This window comes from Hemiscyllium ocellatum, chromosome 24 (assembly GCF_020745735.1).
Source record: "Hemiscyllium ocellatum isolate sHemOce1 chromosome 24, sHemOce1.pat.X.cur, whole genome shotgun sequence".
Lineage (NCBI taxonomy): Eukaryota > Metazoa > Chordata > Chondrichthyes > Orectolobiformes > Hemiscylliidae > Hemiscyllium > Hemiscyllium ocellatum.
In genome coordinates, this window is record NC_083424.1 from 2081351 (window position 1) to 2099788 (window position 18438).

The 18438-nt window shown below is 41.3% G+C and overlaps 1 protein-coding gene across 6 annotated transcripts in view; it reads left to right on the top strand.

Annotated features, from left to right (window-relative positions):
* The window catches only part of LOC132827008 (membrane-associated phosphatidylinositol transfer protein 2), a 538978-nt gene that overhangs the window by 210336 nt on the left and 310204 nt on the right, over nt 1-18438 (top strand). The window contains exon 1 of one of the 6 annotated variants that reach the window (XM_060843353.1): nt 16802-16938. The exons of the other annotated variants lie outside the window; for them this stretch is intronic. The gene's annotated coding sequence lies outside the window, so the exon portion shown is untranslated. Of the gene's footprint in view, nt 1-16801; nt 16939-18438 lie in introns of those variants that run through there. 6 annotated transcript variants of the gene reach the window in all.

Sequence of the window (18438 nt, forward strand, 5' to 3'; positions counted from 1 at the left end):
TTTATTTAATTTTGCCTGATAAAGTGCCTCCTCTCAGTTTTGCTCCTTTGTCATTTTTCTGATGAGTTTGGACAATTAAGGTGCCAGATTGTCAAAGGCATCATGGGGTAAGCATTGAATCCAGTTTTATCCAAGAACAAAAAGTTTCAAAAAGTTGGTATTGGAGAGGTACGAATGCTTGAACTAATCAAACAGTGGTTGAGACTGTGGGTTTTGCCTTGATTAAAAGTAGACAATATATGAAGCTGATTTGAGATGTGTTTCAGAGGTACAGATTGGGTGTGAGAACTAGAGAATAATAAGAATGGGGAATAAACCTCTTTATGATTAACTCTACACAAAATCAGAACTCTCACTAGCTCCTTAGAATTAATCTTTCTGGGAGTTCAGAAGAACTCACCCTTCTCATTGCAGTTAGCTGTTGTAAAACTTTAATACAATAGAAAAGAAAAACAATTGTTCTAGCTTACTCATATTTCTAGCCATGGGAATAGAGAGACCAGAATCCAGTTGACAAAAACAGTTGGTATTTATGTTACTCATGAGATTTGTAAGATTGAACAAAAACCTCAGCTTGATTATCACCTATTAAACCAGAGTCTGTAACCTCATGGTCCGCCCTGCCCTCTAGTCTACCATCAAGCCTGGTTCAATGGAAAGTGCAGGAGGGAATGCCAAGAGCAGCACCAGCCATACCTAAAAATTAGGTGTCGCAATACAGGAGTATTTGCCTGCTGAACAGTGGAAACTGCATGTATTAGACAAGGCTTTCCCCATTGGACAGATCAGAGGTCCTCTTGTGCTGCAGTGGTAAAATCCCTACCCTTGGACTGGGCATTCAATTACCACCTGTTCCAGAGATGAGTAATAACATCTCTATTGATTAGAAAAATTGGTTAAATAAAAATTGAACAGCTTAGATTGGATTCTGTAGTACTGCAACATCCAGCTGTAAATGCTGGTGCTCAATTAAACTCCAGGATGTGCTTCAAATATCCCAGTTCTCAATAATAGAATAGCCCAGCAAATCGGTGCTAAAGCTTTTACATCCATCTTCAGTGAGAAGTGCTGAGTGGACAATTCATCTCATTCTCCTCCTGAAGTAGTCAGCAATCTTCAACCGATCTGATTCATTCCACCTGATGTCTGCCTAAAGCACATTGACTGCAGTAGTTCTAGAAGACAATTCGCTACTACCTTCCCAGAGGCAAGTCGGATGACAATAAATATCCCAACCAGTACTACCCGTGTCCTGAGACTGAGTAAGAAGAAGAAAAGCAACAGTACTGAAGATAGTATGCCACAACTGTCCAAACATCTAGTCAAAGCTGTTCCAGCACAATTACAGCATTGCAGCTAACAATTTACCTGGTATGCTCTGTACCCAACCTGTTCCATTACTGCCCCATTAATCTACTGGTCAACCACCAGCTGAAAATAGTTGGGCCTAGGGCACTATCTTGAGGACCTCCTGCAGTGATGTCCTTTGACTGTGATGACAGACTTCCAACAACCATTATCATCCTCCTTTTATGACACCCCCCCCCCCCCACATATAATTCTCATTCACTTCAGTTTTGCTAGAGATCCCTGAGGCCAACTGGGTCAGTCTCACATGACCTCTTGAGTTCAGATGTTTTATCCATTTTTGGACTAACACTGTATTGAGATCAAGAACCCAATGCCCAGCTTAGTCAAAATGACTATCAGTGAGCATGCTATTACTGTGCAAGTGCTGTGTAACAGCCTTGTTGATGGCATCATCTTCCACTTAAATTGAAAAATGAAATTTCTGACAAACATTGATGCTTTCTACTAAAAGCTTTAAATTATCAGGAGGAGGAGCCTTTCATTTTAAATGGTTGCATAGCTTGTTGATTGGGACTGCAATTGGTTACATTTGGAGTGCTGTGTATAGTTCTGGTCGCCCTGCTGTAGGAAATGTATTATTAAATTGGAGAGGATGCAGAAGATTTACAAGGATATCAGAGGATCTGGAGGGTTTGAGTTATAGGGAGAGGCTGGATAGGCTGAGACTTTTTCCCTGAAGCATAGGAAATTGAGAGGTGACCTCATAGAGGTTTATAAAATCATGAGGGGCATAGATAAAGTGAATAGCAAAGTTTTTTTTTCCCTGGGGTAGGAGAATTTGAAACTGGAGAGCATATGTTTAAGATGAGAAGGGAAAGATTCAACAGGGATCTGAGGGGCAACTTTTTCACAGAGGGTGGTGCATGTATGGAACGAACTTCCAGAGGAAGTGGTAGATGCAGGTACAGTTACAATATGTAAAAGACATTTGGACAGATGCATAAATAGAAAAGATTTAGAAGGATATAGGCCAAATGCAGTTTAGTTTGGAAAACCTGGTTGGCTTGAATGAGTTGGATCGAAGGGTCTGTTTTCCTGCTGCATGACTCTGTCACTAATTGGTTGGGATGGATTTGTCTTGACTTCTGTGTACTGTCATTCTTGGACAACTTTCTACATTGTCAAGTAGATGCCAATGGTAGAGCTGTACTTGGCAGCATGGCGAGGGGTCAGCTGGTTCTGAAGCACAGGTATTCAGTGCTGTTGCCCTGATGTTGTCAGTGCCCATAGCCTTCAGCCATTTCTTGATCTTAGATGGAATGAATCAAATTGGCTGAACACTGACATCTGTGATGCCAAAGACTTGAGGAGGAGTCAATAATCTAGCAGCACACTTTATGATTTTTAATATCTCATGACAATTTTTGCCCCTCAATGGGGTTCTTTAATTTTTCCCTTGCATTCTATGCTGATGTGTTAGCTATATAAGTTTAAGGATGTAAAAATGAGAGCACACAACTAACTACCTGCAGTGATGAGCCACTGTTATTTTTGTGTTTACGAGAAGCTCCAGAAATGCAAAGCAGTGAAAAGCACTGCTGCAGACAGTGTTCAGAAGAGTGACCATTAAGACTGCTGATGCCAAGACCACATCTGAGTTGCTAAGCAACAATACGGTCATTGGAGGTTGCACATTCCTTTTGTTCTGAATTTGGCTTTAGGTGCCAGTCTGTGTATTGAGGCTTGCATATTATGCAAGTAGCAGTTATTCATGATTGGAGCAGAGTGACGTTAAGGTTTTATCAGGTGCTGATTGTGATTTAATGACAAAAACGTGTATCAGAGATTCATTGTAGGGGAACAAAAGTAGACCTGGGGCAAAAAGCAGTGTTGCTGTTTGATTACTGGTTGAATGACTTGAGATCAGGTCGATGCACGTATAGAATATTTAAAGGATTTTGTTCACAAACCAGATTTTTTGCTGATGGCGGCGAAATTTGACCACAATTGAGAAAAGAAACTGCATTCTTCCAAATACATTAGCTCATTAAGTAATCTGCCAGTGTTGATTTATTAATTAGCTAGTTATCGCCTTCCACTTAAATTGAAAAATGAAATTTCTGGCAATATTTAAAGCTTTTAGTAGAAAGCATCAATGTATCAGGAGGAGGAGCCTTTCATTTTAAATGGTTGCATAGCTTGTTGATTGGCTTTGCATATAGATCACGGGTGCAGTCTTTAATGCTGAGCTGAGGGAAGCTCCTGGTTGCAGTGAGATGTGTTTTTCTGCTGATTGGCCATTACTGTCTCGTATGTCTTGTGGCATAGTGTGCTGCTCCTTCAGGCCTCTAAGCAGCTCCTTTCTCCATGGCAACTTGCGCTGATGGTTCCAGCAGACAAGAGAATCAGTATTCTTTTTGAACATCTCATTCCAGTCAAAGTGAAATGCCTGCATGTTTGTATCCCTCTAGTCTGCTGTATGTCAACGAAAAGTAATGGTGAACTCACAGCTGCAGGGAAGTTAAAATGGAACGCATTTCCAATTTCATAGGATATCTATGAAGATGTGTGAGTAACCAAGGCTTCAAATGTGTTAAAAAGGTAAGTTATTTGCATTATTACAGTTGAATATATTGGTACTGGAGTTACGTCTGTGCTGCTGTTACAGTAATGAACAGGGCTACCATCTCTTTTGCAGTCTGTTATGTCAAAAAAAATCAAAACTAGATAGCTTGTGCAACATCAGAGGAAATGAGATATATGAACCAAAGTTACTCGGGCATTGTGTCAATTATTTAATCATTACCAATAAAATTATACAATAAACTCATGTATTCACTAACATTCAAGCAAATGTTAAAAATGTTGTTGAGATCCTTGAAGTAACAAATGGATCTTTCGGTTTTAACTAAGTAAAGATTGCTAGAGGTCTCTCCTTGTGGTTTTCCATTGACAAACTGGCAGAATAAAGTAACTATTGACGAGGAGTCGTAAAATTCCTTGGGAAATTTAAGGTATTTCTTTCTACAAAGTTTGATGTTGGGTGACTTTTAGGAGTACTGTGAATTGACTACTGGCACTTATTTTTGTATTTGTTTTCACGTCTGTTAACCCCTTTCTGTTGGTAGCAATGTACAGCTTGTGTCTTTCCATCTGTATTGGTGTATATTTTCTTCTTATTAATTAGAACTTATTTCTAATACACTGCTGTATGAGTTCTCTACTTAGTTTCTAAATGAATTGTAATGCCAAAGATCACAATATTACATTTTGTTTGTTGTTACCCCTCACTAGTATAGCACACTGCAAAGCTATTCTCAGAGTTGCCTCAAAGATTTTAAAGAAGTACGAAAAATTCCCCTGTTTCCCCCTCTTTTAGACTCTGGTTGACTGAAAGCACAGACTAGGTTTCTATCCTTAGCAAGAATTACTATTTCTTACAAATAAATAGATTCTGGCTACAGATAAACAATTATAAATTGCCAGCACAGAACTCTACTAGTTAAAACTCTAACCCCCTTATAAACTCCCTTCACACATGTAAAAGATACAAAATGGATGGGTGTTATGGGCAGAGGGAAAGACTGAGAATGGTCCCTGTTCCCAGGGTTTGCACAGGTTATCCTTTTGGCTTGTCGGGACCTGCTGTTCTTCAATCTTCTTTGTCCAAATACTTTAATTTGCCTGTAGAAAGCGCAGAGTGACAGATACTTTTTTTAGATTACTTACAGTGTGGAAACAGGCCCTTTGGCCCAACAAGTCCACACCGACCCGCCGAAGCGCAACCCACCCATACCCCTACATTTACCCCTTACCTAACACTACGGGCAATTTAGCATGGCCAATTCACCTGACCCACACATCTTTGGACTGTGGGAGGAAACCGGAGCACCCGGAGGAAACCCACGCAGACACGGGGAGAACATGCAAACTCCACTCAGTCAGTCGTCTGAGTCGGGAATTGAACCCGGGCCTCAGGCGCTGTGAGACAGCAGTGCTAACTGCTGTGCCACCGTGCCGCCCACTATAAAGTCTCTTATAAAGTCTCTGACAGTTTACACAACTGCAGAGAAAAGGACAGCACCTTTTGTTTGCAGAGGTCCTATGGTTTCTGACCAAATATTCACATCCACAAGCTTTTCATCTAAATGGGAGCCAGTAACATTGCTGTTGGCAGGCAGAGGCCCTTTGACACTGACAACTTTCTACAGACCAATTAGTTACTTGTTGACCACTGAATCTCTCTTTGTATATGCTTCCTGACTGTAGCCCATTTCTAGTCTTTACCTCACTGCTTGAACAAGTAGCAGTGTAAACAGCATTATAGAATCATAGAATCCTTACAGTGCGGAAGCTAGGCTGTTTGGCCCATTGAGTCTGTACCTATCCTCTGTAACCATCCCTGTAACCTTGCATTTCCTGTGGCTAATCCACCTAGCCTGAAGTCGCTGTGAGGCAGCAGTGCTCACCACTGAGCCGTCATGCTGCCCCAATGATAACTTGTTTTTAAAAAGTGCAGCAATCCCTTCAACAGTACTTGATTTTGAAAACAGTCCTTTTCCAATTTTATTCCACAATAAAGATGACAGAAAAATGGAAAGATATGGTCTTTAAATTATGTTTTGTTAACTCCTGATCACTGCCCCATGTTTAGTTTACTTTTCTCATTTTGTGTAGAGGAAAGGAGATGGATGTGAACATTAATAAATGTCATTCATTCCACAAACTGTACAGCATTTATTTTAACATGTTGCATTGAAATAACAACATGCTAACATGAATTTAGCTTTTGTTCCTCATTTTTCAATTGAGATGATAAGAGAAGATCCAAAAATAGTATTTTGAAGAAGACCTGGGTAGCTTACCCAGTATCTTGGCAAATGTTTATTCCTCAGTCATTAAAACAGATCACTGGTCAGTGTCACATTGCTGTTTGTGAGAACTTGTCATGCACAGATTGGTTGCCATGTTTAATGACAATGACGACTACATTAAAAGTGCATTTTAGGCATTTGAGAACTTTGGGATGTTATGTTATGTTTTGTTAGAAAGAAAGACCTGTTAAAGATGAGGTTTACCAGGGTGTCACCTGGTCTAGAGGGTTTCAGTTGCGAGGCGAGATTGAATAGGGTCATATTGTTTTCGCGGGAAAGACGGAGGCGAAGGGGTGACCTGACAGAGGTCTACAAAGTTATGAAAGGCATAAATGGGATGGATGGTCAGAGGCTTTTTCCCAGGGTGGAGGAAGGCCAACTATAAGAGGGCACAGTTTCACAGTGAAAGGGGAAAGTTTAGGGATGAAGCGCAGGAAAAAATTCTAACAGAGGGTGGTGGGCTTCTTGGGTGCACTGCCAGTGGAGGTTGTCGAAGGAGGCATATTAGTGACATTTAAGGCATATCTTGTTAGACACATGAATGTGAGGCAAACCGAGGGATAGAAACCACATATGGGCAATAAGAGTTAGGAATTGGCATAAGCTTGATGGAACAAAGGCCCTGTTTCTGTGCTGTATTGTATTATATAATTAATATTTGACTAAAGTACGTGACTACTATATAATTAGCTATTGTGCTCTTGCTTTGTTCAATTTTCGAAGTGTAAGTTTGTGTAAGGTCTCAATCCTCATTGGAGAGAAGGGAAATGATAGTTTAATGGTAATATCACCAGACTAGTAATCCAGAATCCCAAACTGCTTTTCTTGCTATGTGTTCAAATCTGACCATAGAATTTGAATTTTCAAAAACTTAGTCTTAATTTTTCAGTAGGCGGCGCAGTAGCTCAGTGGTTAGCACCGCTGTCTCACAGCGCTCAGGACCCAGGTTCAAATTCAGCCTCTGGCAACTGTATGGAGTTTGCACATTCTCCCTGTGTCTGCATGGGTTTTCTCTGGGTGCTCTGGTTTCTCCCACAGCCAAAGATGTGCACGTTAGGTGAACTGGCCATGCTAAGTTGCCCATAGTGTTCAGGGATGTAAAGGTGAGGTGCATTGTTCAGGGGAAATGTAGAGTAATCGGGGAATGGGTCTAGGTGGGTTATTCTTCAAAGGGTCGGTGTAGACTTGCTGGGTTGTTTCCGTTCTGCAGGAATTCTAGTTCTAATTCTTAATGGTGACTATGTGTCCTTTGTTGATTGTCATAAAGCCCCAACTGGTTCACTGATGTCCTTACCTTTTCTGGTCTATCACCACATAACATCCCAAAGTTCTCAAATGCCTAAAATGCACTTTTAATGTAGTCATCATTGTCATTAAACATGGCAACCAATCTGTGCATGACAAGTTCTCACAAACAGCAATGTGACACTGACCAGTGATCTGTTTTAATGACTGAGGAATAAACATTTGTCAAGATACTGGGTAAGCTACCCAGGTCGTCGTCAAAACAGGAATGTGGTTAGGTCTTTGCTACTCTCCGGGCAGGTATGAATAGGGAACTAAACCTGACTTAGCCATGCCCTGAAAGAACAAGGAAACAAAGGCACCTAATTACTAAAGTGGCACTCCAGGTTAGTAAGACAGCGTGAAAATTAATCCAAGCACCAGGCTTTTTTCCAAGAAAGGCAGAATTTAAAAGTAGGGAAGTTGTGCAATATCTATATCAAGTTTTGGTTAGTGCAAGCTAACCAAGGTACAGCAAGTAAAACTAATGTCATTTGCAAAATGCATTGCAAGAACTGTAACAAACACTACATTGGACAAACAGGCAGAAAACTAGCCACTAGGATACATGAACGTCAACTAGCCACAAAAAGACATGACCCACTCTCACTAGTATTTTTACATACAGATGAGGAAGGACACCACTTCAACTGGAACAACACATCCAACCTAGGACAAACCAAACACACAGATGTGCGAGAATTGCTCGAAGGATGGCACTGCAACCGGAACTGTATCAACAAACACATCGACTTGGATCCCATTTACCACTGCCTGAGAAAATGAACGGGAATTGACATCACCAAAGGAAATGACATCACCAACCCAAGGAAACCTAAACACACAGATAGAAAATGGGCCATACTACCACTACTTCACTGGAGGCCACTGATTATGTTACCTAGTATGATAACGAAATATCTGAAAATGAACCTTCCAGCTCAGTTAGCAAACTCAAATTCAATAATATCCTTCCTATAGCATGGTGATCAGAACTCTACACAATTCTCCAAAAGTGGCTTCACTGACATCCTGTACAACCTCAACATATTGTCCCAACTCCTATACTCAGTAGTCTGCATAGAAACTTGTGGAAATTTCAGGCTCATGTCAGATCCTGTGCAACCTGCTATTTGGGTTTATGTCTGTAATGCTTGAGAAAACAAAAGCTGAAAGTTGGAATTTCTCTATAAGACGAGTAGTTTTCAACTTGAGATTCTGAACTATTTAACAAATAATTTGAAGTGGAAAAGGCATGTGGCTAACACCTCATTTACATTCAAAGAGTCATTGTGCACCATATACTATGAGACTAATATAATTCTGAAATGCATTTCTCTTCATAGTGAGTTTGTGCTACTGAATTGCTCCCAGTTTCATTCCTTGGGGATGGGCTTCAGTGATGATAGTTGGAGCTGTTGTGCCTGTTGGATTATTGTGCTGCAGAAGAGGCCTTGATGCCATCCCACACATTCATGATCTAACCCTCATGTCTATACATGCATAAGCCTTGCAGCTAAATCTGCAAATTTGTTTCTGTACATAGAACAGGTTTTTTCTAATTGGTTTTGATTCATTTTATAATTGAATCCAAACACATTTCACTCCAGAATGGAGTGTATGATCTAAAAGGGACATTGTAAATCACTAATAAAATCCTGGCCTTGATTAAGTTCAAGTGTTGTGTTGCCTTGCATCTAAAACATTCCAAATGATTTTGGTTAATTTCAACTTGTTTGACATTGGGAAGACTTTGTCTTCAGTCTGTGCAGCAAACTCCATTCCCAAGCAACCAACTCTATCCCATTGGCAGCAGTCTGACATTAAACTAAAGGCAGATTGTTGTGGATGCTGAAATTCTGAAACCAAAGCAGACAGTACTGGAGAAGGTCAGCAGGTCTGACAGCATTTGTTGAGAGAGAAACAGAATTAATGAGTCCAATAAGGGGTGGCACAGTACTCAGTGGTTAGCACTGCTGCGGCAGGGACCCAGGTTCGAATCCAGCCTTGGGCAACTGTCTGTATGGAGGTTGCATACTCTCCCTTTGTGTGATTTTCCTCAGGTGCTCCAGTTTCCTCCCATAATCCAAAGGTGTGCAGGTTAGGTGACTTGATGAAGGGCTTATGCTCGAAACGTCGAATTCTCTATTCCTGAGATGCTGCCTGGCCTGCTGTGCTTTGACCAGCAACACATTTTCAGGTTAGGTGACTTGGCCATGCTAACTTGTCCATTGTGTTCAGGGCTGTGTAGGTTAGATGTATGAGTCAGGGGTAAATGTAGAGTACTAGGGCAGCAGGAATAGGTCTGGTTGGGTTACTCTTCAGAGGTGATATGGACTTGTTGGGCCAAATGTCCTGTTTCCACGCGGGAGGAATTCGATGATATCTATGATTAGAACAAGGTTCCCTCTATATCACAGCACTTTGTACACCCTCTTCCTTTAAATAATATTCTGCTTTTATTTTCTTCCTGCCAAAATGCACAACTTCACATTTTTCAACATTTATACTCTATCCACTAAACTTTTAGAATCCTGGAGTGCGGAAAGCTGCCATTTGGTCCATTGAAGCTGCACCGACCCTCAGAAGAGCATCACACCCAAGCCAGTTCCCTCACCCTTTCCCTGTAACTTGCATTTATCATGGCAATCCACCTAATCTGCCCAGGAAACCAGAGCACCCGGAGGAAATCAACACAGACACTGTCAGAGCATGCAAACTCCACACAGGCAGTCACCCAGGATAAGAATTGAACCCGGTCCCTGGTGCGATGCTTACCACTGAGCCATCTTTATCACTAGAACTGTGTGTTTCTCCCAAACCAACATTTTGGTCCTTTTATTTCCCATTACTGTAGGTTTCAGGGGAGGCAATGGCCTCGTGGTATTACCGCTGGATGTTAATCCAGAGATCCAGATAATGTTTTGTGGACCTGGGTTTGAATCCCACCTTGGCAGATGGTGGAATTTGAATACAATTTTAAAAAATCTGGAATTATGAGTCTAATGATAACCATGAATCCATTGTTGATTGTTGTAAAAAAAAATCTGATTCACTAATGTCTTTTAGAGAAAGAAACTGCCATCCTTATCTGGTCGGCCTACATGTGACTCCAGAATGTGTTTGACTCTCAGCTGGCCTTTGGGCAATTAGGAATGGGCAATAAATGTTGGCCTAGACAGCAAAGCCTTCATCCTGTGAATGAATTTAAAAAATGCTTGTAAACAGTTCAGGTTCCTGCACTGATACTTGAAATGCTGCACTAGTGATAGTTTGTCCACCTTAAAATGACTCCATTTATTCATGAATCTCAGTATCCTAATGGTTAGTCAGCTCTTTATCCGTGCTATATTTCTCCTAGTGGTTGTGATTTTTCAAATAGTTCTCTGTTGCTTTTTCCCTGCTCTTCTGTTTTTTCTGATGTTGTCTACTGTGAAGACAAATACAAAATACTTTTTCAGTCTCTGCCACTCCCTTGTTTCCAATTATGACTTCTTCAGTCTCCTCTTTCTTGTAGAATGTTTATTGACTGTTTTTATATTTCTTGCTACTTTTCTCTCTCACTCCAATTTCTTACTTTTTGTTATGTTCCACGCCATCTTTTGCTGATTTCTGCACTTCTCAGTCTTCTGGTCTATCGCTAATCTGCAGCATTGTACATCTTTTCTTTCATTTTGGTACCATCCTTAGTTAGCCAGAGATGATGCATCCTTCTTAGAGGATTTTTATCTCATGGAATAAACCCTTTTGTGGGTGGCACAGTGGTTAGCACTACTGCCTCACAGCGCCTGAGACCCGGGTTCAATTCCCGACTCAGGCGACTGACTCTGTGGAGTTTGCACGTTCTCCACGTGTCTGCGTGGGTTTCCTCCGGGTGCTCCGGTTCCTCCCACAGTCCAAAGATGTGCGGGTCAGGTGAATTGGCCATGCTAAATTGCCCGTAGTGTTAGGTAAGGGGTAAATGTAGGGGTATGTGTGGGTTACACTTCGGCGGGTCGGTGTTGGGCCGAAGGGCCTGTTTCCACACTGTAAGTAATCTAATCTAATCTTATTGAGAGGTATGAAGCAGCTGCTTCAACATCTGCCAGTGCTTCTTTACCATCTTACCTTTTAACCTACTCTTCAGTCAACTTTAACAAACTGTTATATTTTCCCTTTGTAATTACCTTCTTTTAAGTTTAGGGCAATAGTTTCAAAACTAAATTTCTGACACTGAAACTGAATGACACATTTCACCAGTTTAAATGGAAGTTATTTGGGTGAAACTTAGAAATAAGAAAGAGATGGTCACCTTATTGGGATTGTATTATATACCCTCTAATAGTCAGAGGGAAATTGAGAAGCATTTGTAAGGAGATCTCAGTTATCTGTAAGAATAACAGGGTGGTTATGGTAGGGGATTTTAACTTTCCAAACATAGACTGGGACTGCCATAGTGTTAAGGGTTTAGATGGAGAGGGATTTGTTAAGCGTGTACAAGAAAATTTTCTGATTCAGTATGTGGATGTACCTACTAGAGAAGGTGCAAAACTTGACCTACTGGGAAGTAAGGCAGAGTAGGTGGCTGAGGATTCAATGGAGGAGCACTTTGGGGCCAGCAACCATAATTCTATTAGTTTCAAAGTAATGATGGAAAAAGATAGACTAGATGTAAAAGTTGAAGTTCTAAATTGGAGAAAGGCCAGTTTTGATGGTATTAGGCAAGAACTTTCAAAAGCTGATTGGGGGTAGGTGTTTGTAGGTAAAGGGATGGCTGGAAAATGGGAAGCCTTCAGAAATGAGATTATGAGAGTCCAGAGACAGTATATTCCTGTTAGGGTTAAAGGTAGGTATAGGGAATGCTGGATGACTAAAGAAATTGAGGATTTGGTTAAGAGAAAGGAAGCATACATCAGGTATAGACAGGATAGATCGAGTTGATCCTTAGTATAAAGGCAGTAGGAGTATACTTGAGGGAAATCAGGAAGGTAAAAAGGGGACATAAGATAGATTTGGCAAATAGGGTTAAGGAAAATCAAAAGGGTTTTTATAAATACATCTAGGACAAAAGGTAACTAGGGAGAGAATAGGACCTCTCAAAGATCAGCAAGGTGGCTTTTGTGTGGAGCCGCAGGAGATGGGGGGGATACTAAATGAGTATTTTGCATCAGTATTTACTATGGAAAAGGACATGGAAGATATATAATGTAGGGAAATAGATGGTGACATCTTAAAAGATGTCCATATTACAGAGGAGGAAGTGCTGGGTGTCTTGAAAGGCATAAAAGTGGAATAATCCCCAGGACCTGATCAGGTGTACCCTAGAACTCTATGGGAAGCTAGGGAAGCGATTGCTGGGCCCCTTGCTGAAGTCATTGATAGTCACAGGTGAGGTGCCAAAGCACTGGAGGTTGGCTAATGTGGTGCCACTGTTTGAGAAAGGTGGTAAGGACAAGCCAGGGACCTATAGACCAGTGAGCCTGATGTCGGTGATGGGCAAGTTGTTAGAGGACGTCCTGAGGGACAGGATGTACACCTTATTTGTAAAGGCAAGGACCAATTAGGGATAGTCAACATAGCTTTGTGTGTGGGAAATCATGTCTCACAAACTTGATTGAGCTTTTTGAAGAAGTAACAGAGAGGATTGATGAGGGCAGAGCGGTAGACATGATATATATGGACTTCAGTAAGACGTTCAACAAGGTTCCCCATGGGTGACTGGTTAACAAGGTTAGATCTCAAGGCATATAGGGAGAGCTAGCCTATTGAATACAGAACTGGCTCGAAGGTAGAAGTCAGAGGTTGGTGGAGGGTTGTTTTTCATCCTGGAGGCCTGTAACCACAAGGATCGGTGCTGGGTCCACTTCTTTTCATCATTTATATAAATGATTTGGCTGTGAACATGAGAGGTATAGTTAGTAAGTTTGCAGGTGACATCAAATTGGAGGCATATTGGATAGCGAAGACGGTTACCTCGGATTACAACGGGATCTTGATCAGGTAGGTCAGTGGAATATATGAATAAGAAGGGGTTGGAGGGATATGGGCCGGGTGCTGGCAGGTGGGGCTGGATTGGGATATTTGGTCAGCATGGACGAGTTGGACCATAGGGTCTGTTTCTGTGCTGTACATCTCTATGACTCCATATACTTTTAAGTTGTGGACTCTTTGTAATGAAGCAATATATTAATTACATCTCATGCACATTACCAGGTGTAAAGTAGTCTGTTCCATGGCTGATTCCAAAATGCGTTGCGGTAAGAAACTGTCCTGCATATATTGTGAACTCATCTTCAGGCTACCATTGCCAGTTTGATTTATCTAATTTATATGATGATATATCTTGAAGAATCTTCCAAAGAAGGGTCATACCAGACTCAAAATATTAATTCTGTTTCTGTGTTCGCAAATGCTGACAGACTACCTGAGTTTTTACAGCATTTTCCATTTTTATTTCCGATTTCCAGTATCTGCAGTATTTTGTTTTTATTAAAGTGTCCTATCTAATTGGAATATCTTTCTCATAGGCCCCATAATTTTGCGTTTGTTCTGTCCAACTGTCAGGGTGCCTACAAACTACTCTCATCAGTAACTTCCTTTGTTATTTTGCACCTCTGTAAAAAGTATTCTTCATTTGATCTTCTAAACCAAGATCATTTCTCACTGTTCTACCCACTTTTTGTTATCTGAGCTGCCCTTTCTTCTTTTCCAATCTTTCTGCCTTTAGAAACTTCAGACACCTCACACCTTGAATTCCCAGCTATGGTCACATTGGCTTCTGCTTTCTAATTTAACCCTCAGCTGCTTAGCAGGCCTTCTTTCATTGTTGTACTTATGTTGTTGGTGCCATCGAATTCTGTTCCCATTCTTAAATTCCTCTCCAACCCCGAGGAGATATCCTTAACCACTCTTGGGGAAAAGGCCAGAGCACCACCACCTCTGTTGCTGCATTGAATTCTCTCTCAAAAATCCCAGATTTAAGTACTCAGTCTCCAGTTGCACTTTTGTGTGACATGCTTTTGAGTATAGCAATATGCTAATTTTGTGATGCAATGACATGTCTATGGGTATTCAGTTGCAGATTCAGTACACATATTGACAGTGTACTCCATGTCTCAGGTTGTGCCACATATCCAATTCTACATGTTTCTGCTTCCAAGCAGTGTTTATTTTTATTTTCAGCAGTTTGATCTCATGGAGCAAACATCAAAGCCTCACTCCATTTTCAACTGGAAACTGAGTAGATATTATTGTCAATAGAGAGGGCAAACTAGGAATAAGGTATTTTTTTTTGTCGCCATACATTCTAAACATTGATTCTACAAATTAAAATAGAATCTTATGCCCCTTAAATTAACAATGTAAATTGTGAAATGGATTGTGTTGAAAAAAAAACTCCTATGTTCCTTGAAGCAATCTCAAAATCATTGTTTTTGACTAAAAAAACCTTTCTTGCATCTCCAGATCATCCACACTTCACTCCAGTATGTCAAGTAGAGTGGTTATCTGTTTTTTGTTGGAAAATCTTTTTCCCAATTTATTTTCTACTTTTGACAAGAAACACACTTGCCAAAAACCTGCATGTTTTGCTACAGTGCGATTGAGAAATATATCAACAGTATTTTGAGAATTGTGAAATCGTAATTGAAGCTACTTGAATTAGTGGTAAGCATGAGCTTACCGTGTTGTGTAGCACCACCACAGTTCAAAAATGAGCAGAATTATACTTTAATACAATCTATAAGTTCAAGGCCAGCAGAGGAGAGTAACTCTGGCCCAATGAAGTGTGCAGGAAGCATGCATACCTAAAAGCTACAACACTTGTAAGCAATAGACAAGACTAAGCAATCCCCCATCAAGGTAGGTGAGATCCAAGTTCTGCAGCTTCCCATGTTGAGACATGAATAGAGGTGGACAGTTAAGCATTTAACACTGATGAAGGGCTTATGCCCGAAACTTCAATTCTCCTGCTCCTTGGATGCTGCCTGACCTGCAGTGCTTTTCCAGCACCACACACTCGTACTTGTTACTGCCAAGTCTATGAGCCCTCACAGCATGCTGGCTTTAATACTGAAGACGTGTGCTCCAGAGCATGCTGCAGCCCCAGCCAAGCTCTTCCAGACATTACAGTACTGACATCTGCTCAACTATGTGGAAAATTGACCAGGTATGCTCTGTGCTCAAAAAGGACAAATCCAGCCTGGATAATTTCCATCCTATCCATATACATTTGATGGTCAGTAAAATAATGGAAGGGGTTGTCAAGGATTATATCAAACAGCACTTGCTTAGGAATCTCCTGCTCACTCATGCTCAGTCTGGCTACCGCCAAAGGCACTTAGCTATTGACCTTATTACAGCTTTGGTTCAAACATTGACAAAAGAGCAGAATTCCAGAGCTGAGCTGACAGTGACAGGTCTTGACATCAAAGTAGCATTTGACTGAGTTTGGCATCATGGACTCCGATAAAAACTGGAGTCAATAGAAATCACGGGGAAATCTCTATGCTGGTCAGTGTCATTCCTTGCACAGAGGAAGACAGTTGTTGGAAGTGAGTCATCTCAGCTACAGGATGTCTCTGCAGGATTATATCAAGGTAGTGCCCTTGGCTCAACTATCTTCAGCTGCTTCATCAATGACCTTTCTTCCATCGTCAGGTCAGAAATGGGGATTCACTAATGATTGTGCAGTGGTCAACACCATTCATGACTCCTCAGAGACCAAAACAGTGCATGATTAGCAAAACCTGAACAATACCCAGCTTGGGCTAAAAAGTAGCAACTAACATTTGCACCACACAAGTCCAGGACAATGCCCATATTGAAAGGAAGAAAATCCAAGCATTGCCCCTTGACATTCAATGTATTATTGTTGTGGAATCTTCCCACTATCAACGTCCTGACCAGACTCTGAACTGGAATTGCTGAAGAAATTCAGTGGCTGTGAGAGCAGGTCAGAGGCTAGGAATACTACAGCAAGTAACTCACCACCTGATTCCGCAAAGCCCATCCACCATCTGCAAGGCTCAGGACAGGAGTACGATGGAATATTTTCTACTTGCCTGATGAATGCAGCTCCAACAACACTTATGAAGCTTGATAGCATCCAGCACAAGGCAGCCTGCTTCATTGGCACCACATTCACAAACATTCAATCCTCACGCCACCAACAGAGTCTGGTAGCGGCAGTATGTCTCATCAGTAAGATGCACTGGAGAAATTCAAAAAGACTGCTTAGGCATCATTTTCCAAACCATAATAATTTCTATCTAGAAGTCAAGGATAGCAGTTACAAAGGAACACCACCAACTACAAATTCCTCTCCAAGCCATTCGCTGTCCTGACATTGAACTGATCCTTCACTGTCAGTGAAACAAAATCTTGGAACTCTTTCACAAACAGCACTGTGGATGTACCCACACAAAATGGATTACAGCAGTTCAAGAAGGAAGCTCACCACCACATTCTCAAGAGCATTTAGGGATGGGCAGTAAGTATTTCTCTAGCTAATGATACCCTTATTCTCTGAAACAATTAAATAAATGAAAGGCTGTTGGTGCCTCTGTAGGCATATGTGTTTCAGTGGGTTTTCTTTGTTAGCTGTTGGCAATTCTTCTTTTGTGTCATTGACTGCAACGTCCACACTGTGAAAGGATGTCTAATCTTTTTCTTGTAATTACTGTTTGGAAATATGCAGAGTTAAAGTCAACTCGCATCAGTGATGGCCATGTTTAAGCCCATCTTCAGGCCCGAAACGTCAATTCTCCTGCTCCTCGGATGCTGCCTGGCCTGCTGCGCTTTTCCAGCACCACACTTTTCAACTCTGGTCTCCAGCATCTGCAGTCCTCTCTTTCTCCATGTCTAAGCCCAGCAAAGTTCATTTCCGTATTCAGTGCAACTCCTGCCAACACATTTGAATTGGAAATTGACACGATTTATGCTGTTGCTGTGCACAAACACCATGCTGCAACCAGAAAAGAAACTAATACATCTATTCTAAATGCCTCTTCCTCACTGTGCCAATGTCCAACCTGTTTCCTGTCTCCCTTTCCACTAGCTAAAGTCTTTACTTTAGCTTCCTGCCTTGCTGCTGTCCACATTGTCCTGCTGCCTGATTCCCACCTCAACATCCCATTCCTATAGACTCCATAGCAAATGTGACAGAGGCACTTAGGCATCTAGTTGAAGAGGGAAGCTTGCATGGTTAATAGAGTCATGGAGTCAGAGTCATGAAAGAGGCATAAGACTGAATTGGGTCACTGTAATGGGGCGGGAGCTTCGTTTAATTGTGTTAGACTACGAGCCTACACTTTGTAATGGGTGATTGTGCCATCTAAATACAGCAGCAGTCTCAAGCCTATTTTTGGTGACCTGCAATGGTCAGATTGTGGGCAGGGCCGATGTACTGAGGTTGGAGGCGAAGCTACTGTGCGTGGGGTAGGGATGGGGCCACCATGCTCAAGTCTGAGCCCTATGCCAGGTGTAGTACCAGGCCCTGAGATTGTTGTTTTCCTCCCCCCCTGCTGTAACTGCATGAAATGAGAGGGCACTCCATAGTGTTTGAATATAGCCCATGTGATCACACTGGCAGCAAACACAGCCTTTAAAATTAAATGAGAGAACTTTTTTTTCAAAACGGTTTGTGATCTCGCATATCTTAATGATGTGACATTATTAGGACCCAAGGTTAAGAGAGAGACCCCAAGAACTGTTTTGCTGGTGCAGTAACTGAATTGCATTGTTGCCATAGTCTGCACCAAGGTTTCACTATTTGAGTTAACAATCTGCTATTATTGTATGTTGGCCACTTCAATTGTTGGATTTCAATTTCACTCAAAAATGGCCAGAGGGACTGAATAATGCCTAATGGGATGAACTGTTCCCTTGTTTACAATTTAGGGTTTTGCACATAGTGTATAGTAGTGAATGGAAGGTCTGTTCTGACAGTTGAGATCCTGTGCAAGAGTGTGACTTTATTCCACATCTGTTG